The sequence below is a fragment of the Pelodiscus sinensis genome, chromosome 17 (assembly GCF_049634645.1).
Source record: "Pelodiscus sinensis isolate JC-2024 chromosome 17, ASM4963464v1, whole genome shotgun sequence".
Classification (NCBI taxonomy): domain Eukaryota; kingdom Metazoa; phylum Chordata; order Testudines; family Trionychidae; genus Pelodiscus; species Pelodiscus sinensis.
Window position 1 is genome coordinate 19,747,528 of NC_134727.1, and position 27,717 is coordinate 19,775,244.

The 27,717-nt window shown below is 43.8% G+C and overlaps 1 long non-coding RNA gene across 1 annotated transcript in view; it reads right to left on the bottom strand.

The window, feature by feature from the left end:
- Positions 1 to 964: 964 nt before the first annotated feature.
- LOC142818666 (uncharacterized) overlaps positions 965 to 27,717 on the bottom strand; it is a 72,488-nt gene continuing 45,735 nt past the window's right edge. Inside the window, exons 2-3 of the long non-coding RNA XR_012896248.1 lie at positions 6,888 to 7,150; positions 965 to 1,929 (exon numbers count right to left, since the gene is read on the bottom strand). This is a non-coding gene — a long non-coding RNA (uncharacterized LOC142818666). The remainder of the gene's footprint in view (positions 1,930 to 6,887; positions 7,151 to 27,717) is intronic.

The following is a 27,717-nucleotide window of genomic DNA, read 5'->3' on the forward strand; positions in this document are numbered from 1 at the left end:
GCTGAGCCTGGGGACTGTGTGCTTTCTTGCATCTAAAGCCCATATTTAAAATTAAAAGCATCTTGTTGTGGGAAATCAGCCCTTGCCAAGTACTGTAACTTTTCTTGAGAACCCATTATTAATGGCACTTTATCATTAGGCTAGCTGTGTAAGTAATAGTTATCTTAATAACAGGGAAAGAGGGGTATTCAAAATCTTTTCAGTCTGGCCAGGCAACACTCATCCCACCTGCCTTCCCATTGTTAAAGATACTATGGTAACCACGACATATTCTACAGAACCATTTTTCCTTTGCGGAGAGATGTTCACGAATGTGTCAGTTACAGATGTTTGTACTGAAAATAATCTCAGGGATAGTGAATTTCAAAACTTCAGTCTAGAGACTTGGGCTACTCGTGGGGTGGGCCAGAAAATAGTAGAATTACCTTTTGACCAGAACAGGTGCTCTGAAGCACGGTATCTAAAAAATCTTTAATGCTCAGGACATTTTACTGGGTATATAAAATACTGGGTATATAAAATCTGTATGGTAAAGAGTAATTAGATAATGCATTGCACTAAGAGTTTATATTTATACTTTAATTGCATTTTTTAAACTTCTTTTCTCTCTCTCTCTAAAGAAGCTTTTTATTTTAGTTCTTTTCTCCTCTGGCAAAGGAGTGAGTTAGTAAAAACTACCCTCTTAACACCGTTATAGCATGCTGTTAATTATAAGGATAAGAAATGCCTTTATTGCTTCCAGTATGAAGACTGTGGGCAGGTGAAAAGTTCTGGAAATCAAAGAAGTGCCAGGCAGCCATTATTTAAATAAGAAAAGTGCATACCTTAAGGGATTGAAATCAGAAAGGATCAGCAGGATTCCACCACTTTGAGCTTCTAAAGCACAGTAACTTGGAGGTGAGTTTAATTCAGAAAGCATTTGAAATGAAGAAAAAGCCCTTGGTGTTCACTCATTCTTAAAGCATCAATTTTATTTAATAGTTCTAAAAGTTGAATGCACATGGCGGAATTGGATAATATCTTTTCTTCATAGCTAATAACATAGCTTGGCTGATAATGAACATGGGAAGGTATTTTTTCTACCTCCCTGCACTGTGGTGCTTGTGTTTTTCAACTATTTTTGCTGGCTTAGTGCCATATTTGCTTGCTCAGTGTTTCACTCATAGATCACTTGAGCAGGAACATGCCCAATAGCCCAGTCCTGAGGTGCATCTCTGCCCTGATGGATGTTGCGTTAATGTCAATCGCCTGTTTCACCTTCCCCCAATAGCCACCAGGGCACGCTGTTGGCCCATGTCTAGTTCCCCTTCTGGGGTCTGAGGACTAACATAAACCTAGTTTCCACTACCCCACAATATGACCCCAACCTTAGGATGGAGATGTTTTCACCCTCCCTAGCCCAGATAGTTCCCCTTTGATTTTAGGTAAGGTTAAAATCCTCTTTGATCCAACCCTGATTCTCTATCCAAACCTCCCATCAGCGCTTCTACCATCTTTCCTCCAATCATCCAGTGGAACCGCTCCCATTTTCACTGTTTTGGTAGGTATTGTTGTTCTATTCACCCAGCCACTTTAATATTCTTCTTAAGGGCCAATGCCCTGGTCCCTTTCCCAGGCAGATTATTGGTTGTGGATTGGCCCATAAAATGTCTTATGAGGTCCACATTTCATTTCAGGGTGGTAAGGTAGCAGAACACGGGAGTTTACTTGATTGCTCCTGAGTGGATTTTGGACATCAGACAAAGTCCTGACAGTCAGTAAAGTAGCTCTGACCTCTTCCTGAGTGGGTGAAATGTGTGGTACAGGTCCCACTTCCCGCTCCTTTTACAGCCAAGGTTGCCATGAGGGTCTGCAAAGGCAATTGTGATTAGCAAACCAATCACGCCATTCGAGGTCAGGGAATCCTGGGTTTTTCCTTTGTAGGCCCACCTGCAAGATGCATGTAACATAATTAATACATCCTCCTTTTATCCCCCTCTCCTCCAATTTGTATCGTTTTATTTGTGTACAATGAGCCCATTTCTGCCCTGTATTTTCTGTGCCAAATAGCAGCAGGCTGGGCCTTCATTCCAAATTATATTTCCCATCTCGGATACTCTGTACTTCCCAGGCAGGTCATACCATTTGCTTGCTATGTGTGTTAAGCCTCCTTGTACAATAATCACCAATGTAACAGTAATAAGGCAAACAACACAAAACACAATCTTTGTTGCAACAGTACACCCATGGTGTTCTGGGTTGCTCTTCTGCTGGTGTCAGCTTGCCTGTAGAGTATTGGAAAAAGTAATAAACATTTCCCAGACTCCCTCTTACCCCCAGTGTGGACAAATTATTGCTTAAAGATACTTTTCCTTTCACAGATCTCTTAGCTGATTGCAAAAAAGCTGAAGAATTACCTCCATATTTTCTTTGTTAATTTATGAGGTGGTGTACCACAGTTTCCCCGCTATAAAACAAGGTTTGCAATAGTTTTTCTGCAGTGCCAAGATTTAAGGTTATTTATGGGTAATATCTGAGGGACTGCATTCCTGTGAGACCTTTCAACATGTGACTTATTTCTATCATGCTTACATTTTAACTCCCAAAATCATACGTATTATATATACATTGTTGCAGGGGTCTCTCATTTGCATTTTTCCCAAGATTTAACATTGTGGCAGTCTGACTATGCAGAGCCACCTTAAAGCTCACTGTTTTCTGACATTAATACTTTGTACATTTTACCCCAACCCTTGCCTCAGTCAGATGCTATTTTAATGTTTGTCCTCCTCTTGAATTTTAGCTGCTATCTATTACCAAAGGGATCCAGAATCTCTCTTCCGACCACAATTCTGGCTACTCAGCCAGGGCCTCATTAAACCATTAAGAATCCAAAGGGTTAAATGCTATATGCTAACGTCTCAGCACACAAACTGCCTGTGACTAGCACAAGGATCTGTCAGTGCCGCAGCCTTGAATCAGAGGCTCAAATGGGATTAAATAGAGTCTCAGTGGCACTGTTCCCTTAAAAAAACAATGCCACTAAAACTTCACAAAACCAACCCAATTTATCTGAAACCCCCAACCAAGATTTTACTAACCGAGGGTATGTCTACACTACAAAGTTAGTTCGAACTAACAGACATTAGTTCGAACTAACTTTCATAGGCGCTACACTAGCGCTCCGCTAGTTTGAATTTAAATCAAACTAACGGAGCGCTTAGTTCGAACTAGGTAAACCTCATTCCACGAGGATTAAGCCTAGTTCGAATTTACTAGTTCGAATTAAGGGGTGTGTAGCCCCTTAATTCGAACTAGTGGGGGGCTAGCCCTTCCCAGCTTTCCCTGGTGGCCACTCTGGCCAACACCAAGGAAACTCTACTGCCCCCCTCCCGGCCCCAGAGCCCTTAAAGGGGCACGGGCTGGCTACAGGGTTTGTGCCAGTTGCAAGGCTGCCAGCACCCGTGCCAGCACACCCAGCAGCTGACACCCCATGAGCCAGCCACCCGATGCCCCTCACCTCTCCCCCTCTTCCCGGGACCAGCCTGGCGGGTCCCAGGACCCTGCCCGGGGCCACAAGAGGCGGGCACCCGCGAGGTCTAGTGCAGAGATCGTGGACCTCATCCAGGTTTGGGGGGGAAGCCTCCAATGTCCACGATCTCCGCACTAGCCACAGGAACGCGGCAGTGTATGGCCAGGGGCCGACCCGGAGGCGTGCCCCCACTTCCAGGCTCTGGACCGCATCCTGGGGGCTCATGCCGTCCCTGCCCCCTGGGAGGTGATAGACCCTGGGGCAGAGGGACCGCTCCCAGATACCGAGGAGGAGGAGGAGGGCTCTGAGAGCCAGGAGCCTGCCGGCAGCCTGCCCAGGACCCAGGACCCCCGAGGCACCCCACAGAGCTGCTCGCCTGTGTCGTCCGAGGCCGGGGAGGCGTCCACATGTGAGTACCATCATGCTCCCCTTATGTGTATGGGGGACTGGGGCGAGAGGGAGCCCAGGGACCGTGCGCCTGGGCCTTGCCCACCACGGAGCAGCAGCTGGGGATCCTGCAGGGGCCCTGGCCTTGCAGAGGGGGGCTGGGTTTCACACACCTGGGCCCCTTGGGTAATTGACCACTGTTCTTGTTTCACCACAGCTGCAGCACCTGGGACTGCAGGGCACACCACCCCGCCTGCAGGAGCCGCCCGCGCCCGGGCCAACAGGAGAGCCAGGAACCAAGAGGACTACCAGAGGCAGCACCTCCAGTTCCTGGAGCACCAGCTCCACATCCAGGACCACTGGGTCCAGGAGGACCTGAGGCTGCGCCGGAGGAGCTTGGAGGCACTGGAGGAGCAGGGCCGTGCCCTGCGAGGCCACCTCCAGAGCCTGCTCGACCGCTTCCCAATTCCTCCTGCTCTGGCTCCTGCTCCTGCTCCCCCTGCTCCCGCTCCTGCTCCTCCTGCTCCCCCTGCTCCCTCTGCTGCTCCCCCTGCTCCCCCTGCTCCCGCTCCTGATCCCCCTGCTCCCCCTGCTCCCGCTCCTGCTTCCTCCACACCCCCCGTCCCTCCTGCCCCACCCTCCACAACCATTCCCCACTGACGCCCCCGGACCCGCAGTGTTGCGAGACAGGAGAGGCCGCCGGACTCCCACCCCTGAGCTTTCCTTTCCCTTCCTCCCTTCCCTCCCCTTCCAGCTTCCTCGTCCCAGATTTCCTCCTCCCCTCTTCCACCTTCACTCCTCCCTCCCCCCACCCCAGTTATGTTAAATAAAAAGACGTTTTTGTTTGAAATACAGGTGTCTTTATTTGACAGTAGGTAGGGAGGGGAAAGGGGAAGGGGGGTAGGGTGGAAGAAGGCCCCAGTGGGGCATGCAAGGGAGAGGTCAGTCCTCCTCCTCCACCAGGAAGCTCTCCCGCAGGGCTTCCCGGATCCAGACAGCCTCCCGCTGGGCTTCCCGGACGGCGGCGGTGCGGGGCTGACCGTAGTGGCCAGCCATGCGCTCAGCCTCAGCCATCCAGGCTGGCAGGAAAGCCTCCCCCTTTCTCTCACATAAATTGTGGAGCACACAACATGCTGCCACCACGGGAGGGATGTTGTGCCTTGCCAGAACCGGTTTCAGCTGCCCTTAAATGTGCCCCTGTGTCCAATCAGTGTGGACGCACTAGTTCGAATTAGCAAAACGCTAATTCGAACTAGTTTTTAGGTCTAGCTGCGTTAGTTCGAATTAGCTTAGTTCAAATTAACGCTGTAGTGTAGACATACCCCAAGAGTGTTGGTGTAGGTCCTTAAAACCTAACATACCTACACAACATTAATTATTTTGTACATGAGTCACAAATTATTCTCCCACAACTGTTACTTTTTAACCTTTCCATAACTCCCTGCCATGATCTTTCTTTAAACTCTCTGGGTATGTCTACACTACCCTCCTATTTCGAAATAGGAGGGTAATGTAGTCATATCGCAATTGCAAATGAAGCCCGGGATTTGAATTTCCCGAGCTTCATTTGCATAAGCCGGGCGCTGCCATTTTTAAATCCCGGCTGGTTCGAACCCCGTGCCATGCGGCTACACGCGGCACAAACTAGGTAGTTCGAACTAGGCTTCCTAGTTCGAACTACCATTACTCCTCGTGGAATGAGGAGTAATGGTAGTTCGAACTAGGAAGCCTAGTTCGAACTACCTAGTTCGTGCCGCATATAGCCGCGCGGCACAGGGTTCGAACCAGCCGGGATTTAAAAATGGCGGCGCCCGGCTTATGCAAATGAAGCCCGGGAAATTCAAATCCCTGGCTTCATTTGCAATTTCGGTATGCCTACATTACCCCGCTATTTTGAAATAGCAGGGTAGTGCAGACATACCCTCTTGTACTAATTCCTACCAAAGTCACTTAGCCACTATGTACAATTCATATGCCACAGCTGCCTCATCCTGTGTTATCTTTACCTTGGATCTATTCTACAGTCAGTGGTCAGTTGTCTTCATCGCAGGGGTGGAAGGTTTGTATAGTTGCCGGTGATGCCCAGAATGGGATTGAGTCCTACCTCCACACACACCTGCTTTGTAAGAGTCAGGGTGACAGCTCTGGCTCTGAGGTGAGGCTGGGGATGAGGGGTTTGGTGTGAGGCAGGAGCTCAGGGCTACGGTAGAAGTTTGGGGTTGAGGAGGTGAGGGCTCTGATTGGAAGTGCAGGTTCTGGGGTGGGGCGTGCCTGGGGATGAGGAGCTCAAAGTTTGGAGTGCAGCTAGCAGGCTGCTTTGAGGTTGGGTCAGAATGAAGGACTCCCCTCCCACTACTCACCCAAGCCCCAGAAGGGGTCCATTTGGAGTTGCCTGCTGGGAGGTGGGGTCTGCCATGCACCTCCTCTCCTCCTTCAGCGGACACAACAGTCAGCCTGCTATGGAGCTACTCCCTTATGGCCAGGCTGCAGTGGCTGCAGCCAGCAAGGGAGCTGAGGGGGGGCTGGGACCAGCCACCCACTACGCACAGATCAGTTGAGGAAGCCAGGGGAGTCATGCAAGGGTCATCCGGTGCTCCAAGGGAGGCAGATGGGGCGGGGGAGAGACCTGGCCCTGACATTGGTTGAGCCAGGCCCCAGGACTGTGACACTGGTGGAATATGGACTCCCTGGGCCCATACAACTTGCCACTCTTGCTCCACATTTTCCCATGGATGTTTTACTCCAAAAAACTGTAATGGAATCCAGCAGATCTTCATCATGCTTTGTTCAATTTTTTTTCCACAGAAGTATGCCAAGTACCCTTCATTATACAGCAGAAAATGAGAGTGAAAAGGGAGGAAAGAGCGTGGAAAACAGCTGACTGAAAGGAAGAAGGAGAAGAAGAGGCTATAGTTACATACTGGTTCACACACACTAATGCCTCCCATGCACTTCTAGTTTCTTAACCAGTGTCTGTACTATTACTCACTTCTTTTGGCCAAAGTGCCTGCAATCCCAGGACTGTATCTGTCCAGTGCTGAATAGCGGGTGATTACTGAGGCTCCTCCCATGTCTGTTGCCTTCGGAATGCTTCCTGTCCCCGTGGGGTAGTAGACCTCATTCTACTACCCATTTACCAAAATGGGTAGGCTCCTCAGCCAGTCCCCATCCCTTTGAACAGCCATATGAACAGTCGGATGAAAGGTCCAACTAGCCCGTATCCTGTCTGCTGACAGTGGCCAATGCCAGGTGCTGCAGAGAGAAAGAACAGACCAGGTAATCACCAAGTGATCTATCTTCTGTTACCCATTCCCTGCTAAATCCTCCACTCCTGCTTTGGGTTACACTGCCATGACAGTTGTTACCATATAAGCAGCTGTTTTTGAGTGCTTGGCTGTCTTTGTTAGTGCAGACCTGCAAACTTGTGGTTTTGGAGTTTTCCATGTGCATCATAGTCTCTACCAGCACTCTACTAGACGGACCCTAAGATGCCTAGAAATAACACCCCACAATCTGGCCTAGGCTTTGACCCCAGGCCTCCAGTAGTAAGAGGTTGGTATGAAGCCACTGTGGTTTCCCATGCTCTGCTTCCTAAAACAAATCATGATGCCAAGCTAGCAAAAAAATAGTCTAATTTTTGGTGTGACAACTCAAGACTCCTTTTGAAAGATGTGGGCTTTATTCTTTTTTGTAGTGAAGCCTCTTTGCACCTCTTGATCAGTACTTTTAATTTAAACAAACCTTCAAAGATTGCTATATACGTCCAGAGCAACATAAAGGGCTCTAATTTAACTGAGGCACCGTGTCATTCATCCCATGGACCCTATTATGGCCTCAGATGAAAAAATAAAGTAGTAATAAAAATCTTAAGAAAACAAAAATGTTGTATCAGCTGTTGAGTGTAAGCATGCAGGGAGAAAATCAATACAAGTTGTATAACAGTATTTACAGTCTCTAAAATCTCTCGGTAGGATTCACTTACTGAAAACTACTTTAGAATACAATAAAACCTTTTTATTTTACTTTTGCCATCCTTGCTATTCCAGACTTTCAAGACACATCAAAGACCAAATCGAAATGTCAGCTGAATGCATCGAAGTGTTGGTGCTCAACTCATTGTAAATATATTGCATTACTGTAAGGGTATATTGAAGATGCTGCTACCTTGTACTTCTGTAAATTGTTTGGAGAGATGTAGAAATGTGGGATGAGAAGCTCTTTGATTTTGAGGATAAAACCATCTCGGCTGAAATGGAGCTTTTCTGACAAAGTAGGACAAAAGACTTAGGATAGAATACAAAGGAGACATTGCTGGGGACGCAAAACACAGACAATCAGGATTGGGTCAGAGAGAGAAGGAAAAATGTTAGGTTGGGAATTAAATCATCAGGGCCAGGTCTAAACTAAAGGAAAAGTTTGAATTAAGATACGCAACTCCAGCTACGTTAATTGCATAGCTTGAATTGCAGTATCTTAAATCGAATTTTGGAGCCATCCACATTGCCCATGAGGAGCTTGGACCCACTGTGGATAAGGGCTGATGCCACCCGGTTCTGCTGCCTCTGTATTAGAAGCAGCAGCGCAGGGAGGCAGGTGAGAGCCAGTATACTTGGGGAGCTGGTTTTTAAAGATAAAGAGGCAGCAGCACAGAGTGTCAGCGGGTTCCCCGTGAGTGGGGCTGGGAGTGCATGGGCTGCCAGCCTGGCCCCCAGGGACTATTGAATAGCCATGTAACCATTAAGATTTCATGCGGTTAAACAACTAATCAATTACATGATATCTAACATCCCTAGTAGACAAGGCTCAGATGATATTCTCACAGGTGGCTAATAAATGGTTTTCCTATCATCAACTATTTTTAAGAGTTTCAAAATTTTTCTCATGTCAAAAGCTGAAATCTCCAAACTTCCAGTGCCCCCATCCCCAAAACCAATCCAATTTGGGTCCCCAAAACCTCTCTCTTCATTTTTTTTAAATATTGATTTTTTTTGTAACCCACTTTCTTTTCCTATTTTGGTTTGATTAGAATCAAAGAAATGTAGGGCTGAAAGGACCTTGAGAAGTCATGTAACCTGGTCCCCTGCACTGTAAACCTATAGACTTTCCTTTGTAGGTGTTTATCATTTACAGGCTGTTTTTAAAAGCCTCCAAAGATGGATTCCACAATCTCCCTTAGAAAACGATTCCAGAACTTAACTAGCCTTAAAATTAGAAAGTTTTTCTTAATATCTAACCTAAGTTGCCTTTACTGTAGAAAAATAAGGCCCATTACTTCTTATCCAACTGCAGTGGACATGGAGTTCTTAATGCAGGGCCAGGGGCCAATGTGGGCCAGTGTGGCCCCCAGCTTGCCTGGATCCAGTCCCTTAGGCTTAAGGCTACTCCCCCAGCATTGAGGAGCCAGTGTTGGTGGTTCAGCTCCCCCACCACTCCTGAGGGGCTCAAGCACACAACATCTGCTAGCCTGGGACTCTCTAGGCTCTGGTGTGTGAGGGGAATGTGGGGAGGATCTTTCTCCTTCTCAGCTGGGGGCCACATCAGTGAGGGTTTTGGGGGTTTTTTTTGTTTTTCTTTTTTTTTTTGCATTATTTTCTTGCTTCTTATTTGTGTTTGGCCCCTGATTGATTTTTTTGTGGAGCAGTGGCCCCAAGCCCCAAAAAGGTTCCCCACCCCGTCTCAATGTATTTGGAGACTGGCGTCCCTCAGATTGCTTTTTCTCAAAACTAAATATGCTCAGGATTTTTTTAAACATTTCCTACCATTTTTGTAGCTCTCCCTTTTCTCAGATTTGTCTATATTCTTCCTTAAAGTGTGGTGTGCCGAACTGGGCACACTAAGGCTACATCTAGACTGCAAGCCTCTTTTGAAAGAGGCTTTTCCAAAGTATCTTTCGAAAAAGCCTCTTTCGAAAAAGAGCGTCTAGACTACAACCAGTACTTTCGAAAAAGAAAGCTGCTTTTTCGAGAGCCCCCAGGCAGTCCGGATGCTCTCTTTCTAAAAAGCACAGTTTGTATTACATCACACCTTTTTTCAAAAGAGCATTTTCGAACAAAGGTGTTATTCCTCATAAAACAAGGTTTTCCGCGGTTGAAAAAACTGCCGCGTTCTTTCGATTTACTTTCAAAAGAACACGGCTGCAGTCTAGACGCAGGTAAAGATTTTTCGGAAAAAGGCCACTTTTTTCAAAAAATCCCTATAGTCTAGACACAGCCTAATACTGCTAGGCCTCACTGGTGCTGCGTACAGGGGGATAGTTCCCTTCTGTATCTTACATAGAATGCCCCTGTTAGCTTACCCCAGAATATTAGCTTTTTTCAAAACTGCGGCGCACGATTTGCCAGCATACATTCAAGTACTGTAATATAGATTTCAAGACCATTTCAACAATTTTGAACTTTGGCAACTATTTTTGTAAATTTAGGATATTTGTCTAACTGATGCTGATTCATGAACCGTTTTTGTTTCAACAAATCAGCCTTTTTGGGGGGAAAGAAATATTTTGTCAAAAAATTCCTGACCTGCTCTAGCTATAATCATAAGGGACTTTAGTCCACTTTTTTAAAGCTTTGTGTGTCTTTGTCTAGTAATTGTTCATACGCAAATGGCCATCTGTGGTTCTAACTGACCACTAACACATCCAAATACCCTTTTTTGATGTGGAATGTGGCACCCCATGATGCAGGGAGCACAATGATGTTTTAGTCCACCTGCTCCCTTCCCTTTTACTTTGTCTGTGACATGTTGAGTGTGGCACCAAAGAGGATTTAGCCCTAAGCTTTTTCTTTGGTAAGGTTCACTCTTTCTTTATCAGTTTTCTCTAATCTTTCAGTGTCTCCTTAATTTAGGCTGAATTGGAAATTATTTTTTGTTCCATGATATTTGCATTTTCTGTCACGGCTTCCTTAATGCATTCTGATCTTTTCTGCTCAACAAACTTAACCAATCGCATTTTATCTAGAAGAGATAAAGACACAAATTGCAAAATACCTACACAGAAATTGCTCATAGAAGGAATGCTACATGCCAGGAATTCAGTGCTGTCTAAAAACAATGTACGAGAGCTTCTGAATTAGTTCAGCTTCACTGTACATTTGATTAAAGAAGTTTATTTGGCTAGGCCGTTACACAGCCTTGTACAGCAACATCTATGACAATCCTTACATATTATAAAAGGTGCAGGATATGTTTTCTGTTCCAGTCTTCTCTGAGTTACATCATGTAGCTATAAAAGGCAAATTAGCAACGATTAATTTGTTCACGGATATACTTGCAATTATTGATGCAACATGCAATTTTCAAACCAAACAGGTTGTTGTGCATACAAACTGATGCTTAAGAACACCACTGCATGTTGCTAGTACAGGCTCAATTTGTTGGCACAACTGTGATGATAATTACTTGAAAATATCAGCTGACGTGTTGAAGTCAAAGTGGCTGAAGGATTATCATTTATTGGATATAAGTCTGTATCGCGTGAAAGCTTGTCTTGTCACCAACAGAAATTGATCAAATAAAAGATATTGCGTGACCCACCTTACCTTTCAAATATCCTAGGACCAACACAGATACAACTACACTGCATACAATTGAAGTGTTGTGGGAAAATATATAACAGCATTCTCATTTTATTCATACAATTAGGAATACTCAGAATGCACTTGAGAATACTCTCTGTGCAGAATGAACCACCTGGATAGGAACTTGAAAAGATGATAATTTTCTTAATATGGTTGAATAATAACTCCTGAGTGGCAATCTCAACATTTGTTCCTCTTAATGTCTTCCCAGTAATTTATGGTGCAGCAAAGTACATAGGAGTGGAAATCATTCCAATAAGTTTAACAGAGCTCCATAGGTCACAGGTTTAACACACTTGCCTTGGGAAGAGGGGAGAGAGGCAATGTGGCATAGCAGATAAAGCACCAGTTGGGGACTCAGGAGACTGGGTTCTATTGGGGGAGGTCTGGTTTGGATATTAGGAAAAATTATTTCACTAGGAGGGTGGTGAGGCATTGGAATGGGTTACCTAGGGAGATGGTGGAATCTCCATCCTAGATGTTTTTAAGTCCTGACTTGACAAAACCCTGGCTGGATTGATTTAGTTGGGGTTGGGCCTGCTTTGGGTAGGTGGTTGGACTTGATGACCTCCTGAGGTCTCTTCCAACACTATGATTCTATGATCCAAACCACTGCAGCTTTCCAAATGTAGCTTGAAATGTTTAAAGAGCTGACTTGAGAGATCTCTTGCAGTTCCTACTTCCAAAGTAATTGGAAATCCTGCATGAACAGTCTCTCTCTCTCTCAATATTCCATCACTTCCAGTTCCAGACAGATCCTGGCAGTACAAAACAAATGGAAAACAATGGCTTATTAATGGCCACAAAGAATTTTCAGATTCACTATAGAAATGCAAATAATTAGTAGTGGGTACTGAGCTTGGAAAATCTGAGAGCCTTGAAAATATGCATGTCTCTGTGAGAACTATTCACAATCAGGTATTTAAGTTACCTTTTTAGGGTTTTTTTGTATATCCAGCACCTAGCACAATTCAGTCCTGATCTGTTTTTTAATTATAAATGCAATAGTACTTCTTCTACTAATTTAATTTAATTTCCCTTCCTCTACTGTCCTAATGACATCTCCCAAAAATATTTATTAATATAATTCTCATATACCTGCCTTTTCCCAGGTATATCATTGCTTTCTTTAGTGGACCAGAAAACTACCCAGTGGCTAGCCAAATTACTAATCCTGCATTTAAATCTAAGTTGTGAAGTTCAACAGCATACACATTTGGCATGTGCACATATATTTTGGTTCTGCTTTCAGATCTTTGATGCACATTTCTAGAGCTGTTGGCTTCAGTGCTTCTTTGTAATTCAGTAAGAAACTGGATGATCATCAGTCACTGCTACTTGCTTGTACTTTCTGAAAAATCCTCACTATCAAGATGTCATTTTGAGCTATTGCTACCTGGTTCATCATTCGAGTCTCATAAATGGCTTTTTTTATCTGCATTGTAGGGAGAAGAGCAGCAACTACAGTCTTTAGAACTGAATTCAACTTGTCCCCTCTCATTTTTTCAGTTACTCTGAACGTTTTCAAACAAACTTCTTTTAGGTTGTCCTTGTTTTAGGGCCTTCTGCAGCCCACTGAAGTAAATACAAGTCTTTCTTAGTAGTAATAGTTTACTATGTGGTCCATTTTATATACCAGTTTCTCATCTTGCTGCACAAATATAAATGGAATCCCTGAATCACATCCACGTTCACAATTTTTTCTGCTGTTCACTGTGAATTTGTTTTTAAACCAGACTAAGATTTAAGATCTTGGAGGAAGAAGGGGGAGAAAGCAAGCAAACAGCTACACAGAATTTCTCCTCTTACTGGCTTTAATTGGAGTAATTATAGTCAATTTATTAGCATCACATCTGGGTAAAAGTCTCTTGAATATGAGGGGAAACATCAAGCCATAATTTTTAGTCCCTATTGTGTCTAGACTACAGGGTTTTGTCGACAAAAGTGGACTTCTGTCGACAAAACGATACCAGCGTCTACACTACCACTGAATTCTGTCGACCGTAAGTCGGCAGAACACGGCAGTTTTGTCAACAGTGGTAAACCTCATTCTACGAGGAATAATGCCTTTTTTCGACAGTTATGTCAAAAAAAGGTGCTACTGCATCCACACTGCTTTTTCAAAAGAGAACATCTAGACTCTCTGTCGAAAAAGCAGCTTGCTTTGTCGACAGAACTGGCTGTAGTCTAGATGCTCTTTGTTGACAGATGCTTTGTCGACAGTATCTGTCAACAAAGCTTCTGTCGACAAAAGCCTGTAGTCTAGACGTACCCTATGGGAAAAAAAATCTTTGGGAAATACCATTTTATCTAAAGAACAGCTATGCTACAAGAAAATAAAAACAAGGTGCAAGGAATTAAAAGTTATGGTAAATGTCTGGGGTGGTCTTGACTAATAACAACATTGTTTTTTCAAAGATTAGGGAGGCACCTGATGAAAAACTCTCTTTTGAGTTTTCCCTTCTTTAAAGCTTTTTCATTTTGTAATGGTTGATTATGTCACAAATTGCACAATAATCAGTATGAATTTGCCTCAGGTGGTAGATAGATATATCCTAAATACACTTGTATTCAAGGATTGTTTTATTTTGTCTCACAGATATCAAAGGGGACCAAGAAATCCTTAAGACAAAACAGGTTATTTTTTATGCCAGTTCTTCATTTTGTAACTGTCATATGTAACATCACTTCACTCATGAAGAACAAGTAGTCCTGTGGCTGCTCATTGTTTTTAAAGTCACAGACTAATACAGCTATCTCTTTGAGACTCACACATGAAGGAAATTCCTAATAGTGCTCTGGAAATAATGAAAAGATGTAAGTAAAGTTTTTTTAAAAAATGCCACTAGTTACCACCAATGTTCACTCTAATCTTTTCCATCCATGTGTGGATTTTTTTCCATCCATGTGCAGAATAAATGTTTATGTGCACCAAAGCATGTGTGAATGTGCATCACCAACAGAAACAAACAAACAAACAAACAAACTAGTTCAAAAGCTTTAGAGGGGAAGCCAAATTAGTCTGTAACAAGAAAAACTTAAAAAACAACAGTGATAGAAATGTAGCCGTGTTAGTCTGGTGTCGCTGAAACAAAATACAGGACTATGTAGCACTTTAAAGACTAACAAGATGGTTTATTAGATGATGAGCTTTCATGGGCCAGACCCACTTCCTCAGATCAAATAGTGGAAGAAAATAGTCACAGCCATATATACCAAAGGATACAATTTTAAAAAATGAACACATATGAAAAGGACAAATCACATTTCAGAACAGAAGGGGGATGCCGGGGTGGGGGGGGGGGGGGGGGGCGGGGGAAGCAAGTTTTTTCAGAAAAGCAGCTGTTTTTCCAGAAAAAATGGCCAGTCTAGACACAGCCTTTTAGTACAATAGCCTTTAAAACCTCACATTTTACTAGCCATTTAAATTGAAACAAACTAGACTGTGATGGAGCGCCATGACCCCGCACTTTAAAAGCCCCCCATGAAGCGGAGGTACATGCATGCGCGGCGTGTTGAAATGCCGTCAAACAGCTGAGAGAGGGAGAAGACAAGGGCAGGCTGGTTCTGGAGAAGGGGGGGCATGAGCGAGGGAGCGCAGGCACACTGTGCTCCCTCAGCGTCCAATCAGTGGAGGGGGATGACGTCCTCAGTGACGTGGGCTCTGCCCAACACAGTAAAAGGGAGGAGAATGGACCGGGGAGGGGGGATGCGGAAGCCTCAAGTAAGGAGACAAGAGAAAAGGGGGAAGGTGGTGAGAGGAGGTAGGTAAGGTACAAGAGGCGGGAACTTAGGACAAGGGGGAGAGGAAGCAGCCCAGGGCAGGGTACATGTGGAGCCCGCAGGCTGGCGCGTTTCGTCAGGAAACCCCGCCAGCTGGAACAAACCCATACAAGTCCCCCCCCCCCCACACTCCCATAGGAGGCTGTGTCAATTGAGTCCCAGCAGAGGGACACCCTGATCTTCTAAGTAAAACAGCGAAAAGACTGTCAAACTGTAAAGTTAAGGGCACTAGATGCAAATAAAAACACAGGGGGCTACGTCTAGACTGGCATGATTTTCCGGAAATACTTTTAACAGAAAAGTTTTCCGTTAAAAGCATTTTCAGAATAGAGTGTCTAGATTGGCATGGACGCTTTTCCGCAAAAGCACTTTTTGCGGAAAAGCGTCCGTGGCCAAGCTAGATGCACTTTTGAGCAAAAAAGCCCCGATCGCCATTTTCGCGATCGGGGCTTTTTTGTGCAGAACAAATCTCAGCTGTCTACACTGGCCCTTTTGTGCAAAAGTTTTGCGCAAAAGGGACTTTTGCCTGAACAGGAGCAGCATAATATTTCCACAAAAAGCACTGATTTCTTACAGTAGGAAGTCAGTGCTTTTGCGGAAATTCAAGTGGCCAGTGTAGACAGCTGGCAAGTTTTTCCGGAAAAGCGGAAGTCTAGACACAGCCAGGGTATGGGGCCAAACTCTTACATGGACCGTAAAAAAGAAAGCTATTAAGAGTATTTATTATGAAATGTTGGGACCTTCCAGTTCTCCTGCCCCTGCTTAAGGCTGATTTTTATTGCAGCCTACTGGCTGTTTAGTGGCCTACATGAGTGAAAAGAGTTGATAGTTTCAATCCAAGTTATGGGAGAGGGGTCCACATTCAAAACCTCATCACAGTTGGTCATAACTAGCGCTCTCTTTTTAACAACCATGGCAGAAAGGCCCAGGATCATGCAGCGATGAAGAATAAGCTCATTAGATGTGCTCGCTTCAGCAGAATGTTCAGGCAGTCGCCGGACCTTCCACAGCAGGTGCTTATTCTGTGGATAAATAGAGGCGCTCAATCCACTGCACAATCATAATGTGGCACCTTTCAACACTGAATCCATATTTAAATATAAAAACAGATGCCCAGTGTTTCAAAGCTATGTGTAGAGGCTTCGCTTTTTGATTATATAATTTGCCTCAAAGGAAAAATCATTAAAAATCTGAGAAAAATGTGTTTGTGAATCATGAAACCTCCACTCTGAGTGTTATGTAATCTGTACAGCTTTGTGACCCATTGTAAAAGGGTTAGACTCACCATCATGGCGCCTCCTTCTGGTCACTTGGGGAATTAGTTCAGTGGGGTCAGTTGAATTGCGCTCTCTTTGGATGGTGTCTTGCCTGTTGTCACTTTTGTCGTTTCCACCATCAGGACGTGGAACCACATTGCTCCCAGCTGCAGCATCCTTTTTGGGACATAGCCCTCCAGCTGTGCCATAGCCCACTGTCACTTCCCTTCTGGGGGACTGAAAGTTCATTGTCCCACTGCTTGCCTCATTGGCCATCTGCAGGCTCTGGTCTAGCCCCTCTGGGGTGACCCACAGTCTGGTTACTGGCCACTCTCATTGTCAAGTGGGTGCAACCAGCTGCCTATTTGTCTGGGCCACGTCCCTCATAGCCTTAACAACTCCTTTCCAGCAAGGCCCTCAGACTGGCAGTGGTCATCCAAGAGCTTCCTCTGCCCTACTACCCTGCCCAGCACTGCTCTGTCAAAAATGCTTTCCTAGGCAACCAGTGCTTCCCCCATGCAGGTCAGGGAGAGACCTCTCCTGTGCGGCTTTGCTCGGGTGTCCCTGCTGTGCTGGGGGGGACTCCCCCCAGCACAGCAGGGAGACAGGAGGAAAGCCGCAGAGGCGGGGGACCCCGCCGCCTGTGCGGCTTTGCTCGGGTCTCTCTGCTGTGCTCCCTAAGTGCACCCCCCCCCCCCAGCAGACCAGGCTTTTGTTGCAGGACGCCTGGGGTAGAGCAGCTGGGGTGCTGCCGGGTTGGTCCTGCGGGGACCTACCCGGCAGCGCCCCAGCTGTTCTGTCCCAGGAGTCCAGATTCAGCCGCTGTTGAAACTGATCAGCGGCTGATTCCAGGAAGCCAGGGGCAGAGCAACTCTGCCTAGGGCTTCCTGTAGTCAGCCGCTGATCAGTTTCAGCAGCGGCTGAATCTGGAGCCAGTTCCGACTTACATACAAATTCAACTTAAGAACAAACCTATCGTCCCTATCTTGTACGTAACACGGAGACTGCCTGTACTCTAATTGAGGTACCAAATTATATTGTGGGAATGCCTACCTGACCTGCAAGTATAGCAGATGGTTTTAAAATGTGCTGTCATTCAGATCCAAATGGTGTGATAGAACCTAAAATATCAAGAAATGAGAGAGCAAATAATTGCCATAATATATGGGGATTTAGAGGTATTGTGTCACATTTCAAGAACTCTTCAATCCATAATATCAAGTCATAAGAAACCCCTTATTTTTTTTAAGTAGGAAAACAATATTTGGTAGTGTTTTTTGTATTTGTTTTGGTTTTGTTTGTTTTTTAACAATGGTGGTTTTGGTCCTGTTTTCCATTAGTTGTAATGAGTGGCATATTGCTATTTGACTTGCTGAAGCAGAAGTTGTCCTATGTTTTAAATACCTCAGAAGATTTCTATTTGGATAAGACTTTTTCTTGTTAGTACTTTTAATACAGACTAAAAGCTTTTTAGTTGCTTATTTACTATATAACTGAGAAAGTTTGTGCATCTTTCTGCCCGTGTGTCTGTCTGCTCATCTGTGAGTCTGTTTGTTCAAGAACTCCTAAATGGTAAGAACTAGGACCACCTAATTTGCTATGTAGCTTCCTATTATCATAACTTAAAGCAAGATCAGGATTTGTTTGTGCCAGGACAGTGGGATGTGCGTGGGATGTAATTATTTCTCATCAGACAAAAAGGCAGGGCTGTAATTGCAGGGACAGTTATACTCACAAATTACCACAGAGGGGAAAAGCTATGGGAGACAGTTATACCCGAGGCCCAGAATAACCACAGGATGGGCACAAGCACCCTGCCCTGGAGAGCAACTGATGACTAGCAGCATAGACCCCACCATCCCTGCCTGCCCCAGGGAGCAGCTGCCAGCTGACCAGCACGGTCCCCAGCTGCTCCGAGGAGAAGCTGGTGGGCGGGCCATGCAGCCCCTACTGTTCCAGGTCAGCCCCAGGGAGAAGCCAGCAGGCTGTGTGGGCTCTGCTACTCCATGCTGACCCAGGGAGCAGCCACAGGTCATCCCCACCCCCTTCCCTAAGCTCCCCATCTCCTCTGGGCCCCTCCTATGCCTCCCAGTCCCCTGGCCTGACTCTTGCACCCCCACAGCCTTGGAGGACCTGAGCAATGCAGGGTAAATTTTCTAGTATGGAATAAGTTAGTGGTCTTAGTCTATAAGGGTATTTCTACACTACAGCACTAATTCGAACTAACTTAGTTATTCGAACTAAGCTAATTCAAATTAGTGCATCTAGACTTAAAAACTAGTTCGAATTAGCATTTTGCTAATTCGAACTAGCATGTCCACACTGAGTGGACCCTGAACCGAGGTTAAGGATGGCCAGAAGCAGTGCCGGCAGGGCTTCAGATTAGGACTTAGGGTGTGGAGCTGCTGCCCCAGGCTAGCTGAGGGCTGTGCTTAAAGGGACCCGACCCCCACCCCGGACAGACAGTTCTCAGGGGTTCCCCGCTTGCAAAGCAGTCCTGGCATGGAGTGCCCTGAGTGCCCTTGCCACAGGCTGCCATCCGGAGGGGGGGTCAATCAAGGGGCTTCAGGAGAGCTTCCACCCCGAGGAGCCCACAGAGCCAGCCCAGTCCTCCCCATCGGGGGCTCGTACCCCATTCCTCCCTCACCTCCTTCCACTTACCCCTCCCTAGCCCCCCTTCCTGATGTACAAAATAAAGGACACGCGTGTTCAAAAATAAAAACTCTCTTTATTGAACAAAACTCAGAGAGACTGGGAAAAGGAGGTGGGAGAGGGGAAGAGAGAGGGTGGGAGAGGGGAGGGCAACTACAATATCAGGGGTTTGGAACAGGTCCCATATGAAGAGAGGCTAAAGAGACTGGGACTTCTCAGCTTAGAAAAGAGGAGACCGAGGGGGGATATGATAGAGGTCTATAAAATCATGAATGGTGTGGAGAGGGTGCATAAAGAAAAGTTCTTCATTAGTTCCCATAATAGAAGGACTAAAGGACACCAAATGAAATGAATGGGTAGCAGGCTTCAAACTAACAACAGAAAGTTCTTCTTCACAAAGCAAATAGTCAACCTGTGGAACTCCTTGCTGAAGGAGGCTGTGAAGGCTAGAACTAGAACAGAGTTTAAAGAGAAGCGAGATAAAGTCATGGAGGTTAGGTCCATGGAGTGCTATTAGCCAGGGGGTAGAAATGGTGTCCCTGGCCTCTGTTTGTGGAAGGCTGGAGATGGATGGCACGAGACAAATGGCTTGGTCATTGTCTTCGGTCCATCCCCTCCAGGGTACCTAGTGTTGGCCGCTGTCGACAGACAGGCTACTGGGCTAGATGGACCTTTGGTCTGACCCAGTACAGCCATTCTAAGCTCAGGGTTCAGGGTCGGGGGTCTCAGTGGACCACCTTGATTTTCACACCAACCTGCTCCTGGGTGGCGAGGCTGGCAGCTATCCTGCCCAGACGGCCACTTTTCTGTGCCTAGTGCGGAGGTCGTGGATGAGATCCACGATGTCTGCACTAGACCAGGCAGGCGCCCGCCTCTTGCGGACCTGGGCAGGCTCCCGGGAGCCACCAGCCTGGTCAAGCTGTGCCAGGTACAGGGTCTGGTGCTACACATGCAAACCGCTAGTTCGAACTTAATTCGAACTATCGGTGCGCTTAATTCAAACTAGGCAAACCTCATTCCATGAGGACTAACACCTAGTTTGAATTAACTAGTTCGAATTATGGGGTTTGTAGCCACTTAATTTGAACTAGTGGGAGGCTAGCCCTCCCCTGCTTTCCCTGGTGGCCACTCTGGGCACCACCAGGGAAACTCGTCTGCCCCCCTTCCGGCCCCGGAGCCCTTAAAGGGGCACGGGCTGGCTACGGTGCCCGTGCCAGGTGCAAGCCTGCCAGCACCCAGCCAGCAGACCCTGCACCTGGCACGGCTCGAGCCAGCCACCCGCTGTCAGCCAACCCTCTGCCTCTTCCCGGGACCAGGCCCACCCGCCTGATGTTATATATGTGATATTAAGGACTAGACTGTCACAGGCTCTATTTGTCCTTGGAGAGAAGTAGGGGTGAATGATGCCCCCGTTCCCTCCCCACCTTTTATGCCCAGAGTCTAATTGCAGCCATGGGGAGGAAAGCGGATGTTACTTATTACACTCTAACCCCAAGTTTGCAGTAAATTAATATTAAGTGCTGCATTGCAGGGTAAGCAGAACTCCTGCAAGACCCTACATTCAGAGTTTGATCCATCTCTCCAGCTATTTGCTTTCCAAAAAATCAAGGGAAATTTCTCCTAAAACAAATAGATTTGTAATTTCACTGAATAAGTGCTGTAAGGAAGTTAATCATTGGAGAAAGCTTCAGGAGACAGATACTTGAAAAGAAAATCCTCCAGGCTGCATTGGAAAAACTAAAAATCACAAGAAAAAAGAAGCTCTGCAGCTGTTATAAGCAACAGCGCCTTGACACATGAAGCAAAAGAGGTTTTTCTTTGTCAGGCAATTGAAAAAGGATACAGCAAGAATTAAAGTTATATTAATGCAGCCATTGAAAAAGACCATTTTATACTGTTAAGTGACAGAAATAAGTGGCTTATAGATCCCTATAATTTAAAATAAGATTGCTAGTAGAGAAAAACCTTGAATATCGGGTTTTGCAACATTAATCTGATAACCACCCACAGATTTATCATCTTCTAGTTCCTGCATCCAATATGATGAATCTTGGACCTCTGGATAATGTTAAAGCAACCTAATTTGACAGAATGTAAGGGGCTTTACAAGAATAAGAAAAAAAAAAAACCAGAGACATTCTTCCAACATTTCATAAAATCTTTATTTTAATCTATTTTTAATATCCCAGAATGATGATGACCCAGTTTAGTAGCAAGGATATTAAAAAAAAAAACAGTGGACTGGCCTGGTTATTTACAACATGTCCTCTGTTAGGTACTTGAGATTTATTACTACTATTATTGTTGTTTTTGTTGTTGTCAGTAGCAGTATTACAATAGTGTGAAGGGTACATCTACACAGCAGGGCTAATCTCAAAATAAGCTATGCAACTCAAGCTATGCTAATTTTGTAGCTTAAGTCAAAATAGCTTATTTCGACTTTTGGCGCTGTCTACTTAGCAGTTATTTTGAAATAGAGCACTCTTCCCCGGATTTCCCTTGCTCCTTGTACAATGAGGGTTACAGGAGTCAGAGTAAGCAGTCCTCCAGCTCAACATTATTTCAACATTGTGTTGAAATAACTGCTTGTGTGTAGATGTGGACAATGTTATTTCAGAATAACATCAGTTATTCCGAAATAATGCTGCTGTGTAAACAGAGCCTAAGAGTCCAGGAGACAGCATAACATGGCTCCAATCTGTTATTTCTTGGGCTAAACGTGGTAAGAGTTAGTTCATAAAAAGTTGAAGGTAGATAGAAAAGAATTCTGAACATCACTCAATAGAGCTCCCTTAATAGATTAAAAATTAGTATGGAGTCCTCTCTAGTTCTTCCCATCTAGAAAGATCTAACTGAAGGCTTACAATGGTACATCAGAAGGAAATACCAACGTGATTCACAGGACCGTAATAATAGATTAAACAAAAATTGTGTTCTTCATTTTTTAGATATACTCTCAGTTAATATACATATGGAATCCTTCGGATTATGTCTTTGCCAAATACCAAGTTACTGACAGAGGTTCTTCTATTATGTTACTGTGGAATTATTTAAATATATTTTTGCAATGTTAATTAATAATAAAAAATTGATTAATATCTTTACTTTTTATGCAATTAACTGAAAAAACACAAGCAATTAGATAGAGCTCCAAATTATTTTGTAATGCTAAAGCTTTTTACCCTAAGCCTCAATATCACACTAAATAAGTAATATGCCACATTATTGCAATTGACTGATATTTAATTAACAAGCAAATATAAACTTAACATAAATGAGGCAATGAATTCAAGGCACTACCAGTTCTGAGTCATTCAAACATACGACATACATTTAGATCTTGATGACCATTATTCAACCCACATGTAGCTATAATGGGTTTACTCCAGAGAAACATTTTGGGAAAAGTATCCATTAAAATGGTAGCATTATCTGATCTATCCTTTTGTCATGATACATATGATGGCATATTGTTTGATTATTACTTTTTGTTTATTTCTATTTTTCTGTCTTGGTTATTTAAGCTCTGGTTCTACAAAAACTTATGCACATGTCATTAATATTCCTAGTGAAGGACATGGAAAACTCACAGGGCCAGAATCCCAACTGGTGTAAATTGTTGAAATCATAGTGCATAATGTTAAGGATTCACATGTCTGTGCATGATAGTTGTTTTAGAATGTAATCTCTTGGGATTCAGGAACTGTCTTTTACTCCACACTTGTAAAGCCACTAACACAATGGGATTCCAGACCACATATGGGCTCAGATTCAGGAAAGCATTTAAATATGGTGGACTTGAGCACTTGCATAAATGCTTTCCTGAAGAAGGATGCTTTCCTGAACCAGGACCTATAAAATAGTTAATAATTAATAAATAAGGCAGTAGTGGGAAATGCAAGCAAAACAGAGTTGGTTATTTTTAGGGGCGGCAGTTATACATGACTTGATTTATGCCTCTTTATTCCATGTGGAATATGGGGCTTTCATCACCGCCTTCATTTGGTGGTCTCTTGTTGCAGTCTTAGCATTCAGTTGTGCTTAAGTTGTGTGCTCGCAAGCAGTACTTGGTTTACCTCATCACCTCTTGCTCTAGGGATTCTTCCAGTCCAGTGACTATCTTCTTATATTGTTTGATTCTTTTCTCCATGTGTAGTCAGCCACCTCTATTTTCTTTCCATAATTTCATGTTATCAGTTTCTCTTTTAACCACATCTTTTATCCATCCATGAATGATGGTTTTTTTCTGGCTAACTGATGTTGATGATTTAATGAAGACAGCTGTCATTAAAACATGGAGTTTAGATAATATGGTCTTGATACGTCTCCGTGTTTTAGAGATGTATACTAAGACAGGCTTTACATTGATGTTAAACATCTGGGCTACGTCTACACTGGCCGCCTGTTACAAAATAGGCATGCTAATGTAGCACTTGGGAAAAGGCAAATGCGCGGGGGATATTTAAATCCCCCGTGCATTTGCCTTTTCCCAAGTGCTACATTAGCATGCCTATTCTGTAATAGGTGGCCAGAGTAGACGTAGCCCTGAAGTTTAGTCTGGCAGGGCAGGTTTCTGTTCCTCCAGATTGGCTTTACTATTGCCAAGGCATCTCTGACTTTTGCTAGTTTTGATTGAACATCTTCATCTGTTCCACCTGTTTTGCTTACAATGTTGCCAAGATTTGTTAAATGTTGTACAGCTTCAGTGTTAATCCCAAAAGGTATTATTATTATTTCCAGTTGTATGTTGATTCTCATGATTTCATCCCTGAAAACTAAGCACAGATCTGGAGATCATATATCTCAGCTTGCATATCTTGGTGGGTATAGGACAGCAGGTTGACAGCAACTATAAACTTAAGGTCTTCTAGCCTGTGTATGGAAGTCTATTGTTTACCTTTTTGTTATTCAGTATTCTCTCTCATTACTCTAGCATGGTCATAGGTGACATAGGACCTCTTGTCTGATGCCAGTAGTTACCTGGAATAGCTTGGTCAGTTTGCTGTTATGTATTGCTGGACATACCATTTTCTTAGAAGCTCTGAAATTATTCAGCAATTTCTGGGCCATTCCACAGCTGCCTAGCAACTACCATACCACCTTTTTATCTACTGTGTCAAAAGCTTTTTGGAAATCTTTGAAATTCAGAGCTCGGGGATTGCTATTTGATTGACACTTCTGTGATGATACTCTTACTATTTGATCTATACATGTTTTCTACTGTCTGAACCCTCTGTGTTCTTGTTGTAACCTTGAATCTACTGCTTTCTTTCATCTGTCTAGGATGATGCATGCAAGACTGCTACTGGGAATGGGTTAAGCAGTTGCTTAACCCTCCAAGTTTTCCACTGATTGAGGTCTCCTTTCTTTGGCAGCTTCACTGTATGACCATTTTCCCACTTGTTTAGTGTTGTTGGTGGGTTTTTTTTTTGTCTTTTGTAAGGGCCAACTGAAAGGTCTATTGTGTTCTTCATGTCTGCCTTAAAGACCTCTATGGGGATGTATGATGGGGTATGGTCACAGAAGACTCCTTCAGATTGTTCCCTGGTGTGCTGATCATGCCACTGACACCCATCTTCTTGCTCTCTGTGCCTTCCCACCACCCTGTCTTGCTGGGCCAGATCCTCTGGTCTCCCTCAGACAAGGCACAGAATTGGAGTAACCATCCCACTGCAGAGAAATGCAGACACTGAACCATGTCAGATCTGGGAAGGGGCAGTTCTAGGGCACAACACCCAGGAAATCAATCCCCAAATGGGACCAAAACCCCTCAGATGAATGTAAGTTACATATTTATATTCATAAGTCAATTTCATAAAACATGTTTCATAAAGCATGGGTGGGGGACCATCAGAGGATGTTGTCCAGACCCAGTGCATTTCCATTTTTTAACCAATTGACTGTCCTCTTTAATTCTACTCCAGTGTTATGCCCTAATTTGATGCCCAAATCTTTTCCTTCCTCATTCAGTAGTTGACTAACTATACTGACTCCATACATTTAATTGTTCCGAAGTCTTCATTGTTAAATTACCCTCATCTTGGGTTGGTCAGTTGGTATTTACTCTTTTGCATCACACAAATCCAGAGATATTCAACAGCATCTTCATGTTATGTCGTGCTGTGACGAGCTATGTATCTGTTTCCTTTTTGTCTATAAAATCTTGTTTATCTTTCCTGGCCCTCTTTTTTGATTTCTTTGTTCTTTGTGCTTGGTAACACATAATGATGGTCCCACTGAACATTTATCATATGTAAAACTCAAGTTGAATGTAACAAAAGGAATCCAGACTTCAGCACCTCAAAAAAGTTTAGATTCAAGTGACTTCTAAAAGTTTTTATTATCATTATGAATAATTATTTTCTTGTGTGCTGGAATTGGTTAAAAATATTTCTTTCTTCTGTACAATTAGCAAAAGCTCTAGTGCTCTGTTTATCAGCTAGAATCTTTTGTCAGGCATCTGCACCCTTAGTCGAGGCTTACCATGTGGGAATATCCTAGTTGCTGGATGTATTCTACTGTTGCTTTAACATAAGGGAATGGGGGCTTTTTTCAGTTAAGGTTTGTTTCAATTTCCTTAGGGGCTGCCCTTGGAAGGTCCCATTCGAAGACACCTTCTCTTTGTTGCAAGGCATTTTTCCACTACATATTTTTAATATCAATATTTTTGACATCAGTCTGCTTCTTTCCTCTCCTTCCTATTATACAATAACAATTACAATTTGCTAAGGAAATTCTCCCATTTGTTCTCTATTTTTGGACTCAATCTTTCTCCCAATGAGGTCAATAGCAAAACTCCCATTGATTTCAATGTCAGCTGAATCAAGTCTGGAATGAAGAACACCATTTGAGTAGCCTGTATTAATGTCACAACTCCTAAATAATACTCAGTTCTCATATCTATATGCATGCTACAAATGATAGTAAGCTTAATTATAGCCATTTGACTGATGAAGAAACTGAGTCATAGAAGGGAGAAGTTACTTTTCAGATCAGCTAAGTGGCAAGACTAGAAACAGAGCTTTGGATTGTGCCCTACCAATAATATCCTCCAAAGCTAAATTTCTCTATGGATGATGGAAACAGATAGTTTCAGACAAACCCTGATATTTGCATTATATATGGAATGTAATATGCAATATTCACATGAAACTCACCTGATCTCTGATTTGTTACAAATCTGAAATTTGGACAATTTGGTGAGAAGATTTGCTGAAGTTCAGGAACTTTTTAGTGAGCATGGAACCAATTTAGAAAATTCTTGGACCTAATTTCCAATGACACTGGATGCATTTTAAAGCACATGTGATCTGAACAATGGATTTATGTCAAAATCATGCACAATGAGAACTTTCACTGTAAAAGCCAAGAATCAGTGTAGTCTCTGTTTTCCTCAGGCATGAAACACTCTGATACCAAGCCCACATGTTCCATATAGTTCTAATTACATGGTAACACATCTTCCAGCATCACTACTCTCAAAATTAATGCCCAAACACAGTGAATCCTGATGGGCGGGGCTTAGTGTGGGTAGTATTTTGATATTTTATATCAGCTCTTACTTAGGAATGACACTTTCTTGTGTAATCAGGGAGACCTTCAGTCTAAAGATGGGTAAAGGTACTAAGATTCTCCAGTAAAGTGCTGGGTACTGATGTTTATAAGAAGATCCCTCATCACCCTTTCTTCTCGCACTATTTAAAAGCAAAACACTCTAAAATATTGAAAACATCTTTGTGTGTCTTGCTGGGTGCATTTGTTCCAGAGACGTGTGGAAGCTAAGTAAAGACTCGATGAGCAGTACCAAAATGCAGCTATATTTAGGACTCAGCATGTTATGTTTCTATTTGTTGCACAGCCCTAAGGATTTCTTTAGATAGCTTTTACGGTATTTCTGTTGCCATGGAAACTTCTTTCTGTCCGTTCGTGTGTGCGTGTAGAATGTCTGCATTATTTCCATCTCAACTCACAGACACAGAAATTCATGTTGTGTTAAAGTAGACAAATACGCTACAGAGAAATATCTCTTGGTGTAGTGCTGTGTATATAGACAAACATAAAGGCAGGTATTATGCTTATTGCATCTTGGCTATGATTCACATTTGTCCCCCTAGTTTTACTGCACCTTCCGTGAAGTGCATTTGTCAGACTGCACTGCTTTCCAGTTGACCTGGGAAAATGTATAGATAAGCTGAGTAAGATTTTTTTAGTGCACTTTACTCATTTGTTCCTTTGTCTTATGGCCCCATTCATAGTCAACAAATTAAGGAATCATACGGGGGAGAATAATGATTATTTATTTTTCAAGCCATGACCAGGGGATCAATAATATCAATGCTTTTTAAGCATTTGCTGTAGTGAAGAGAGTCACAATTATCTGAAGTGATGGTTATATGAAGTGACAATTGGTTGGAAGATTGAAGCATCTGTCTTTCTTGGTCTGTGCCCCCCTCATGCCAAGAGAAAACTGACATGACATGATCAGAACAGAAGTCTGGACTAAATCTTTCACAGTCTGTTAGGGCAGGCAGAGATGGCTGCTGAATAATTT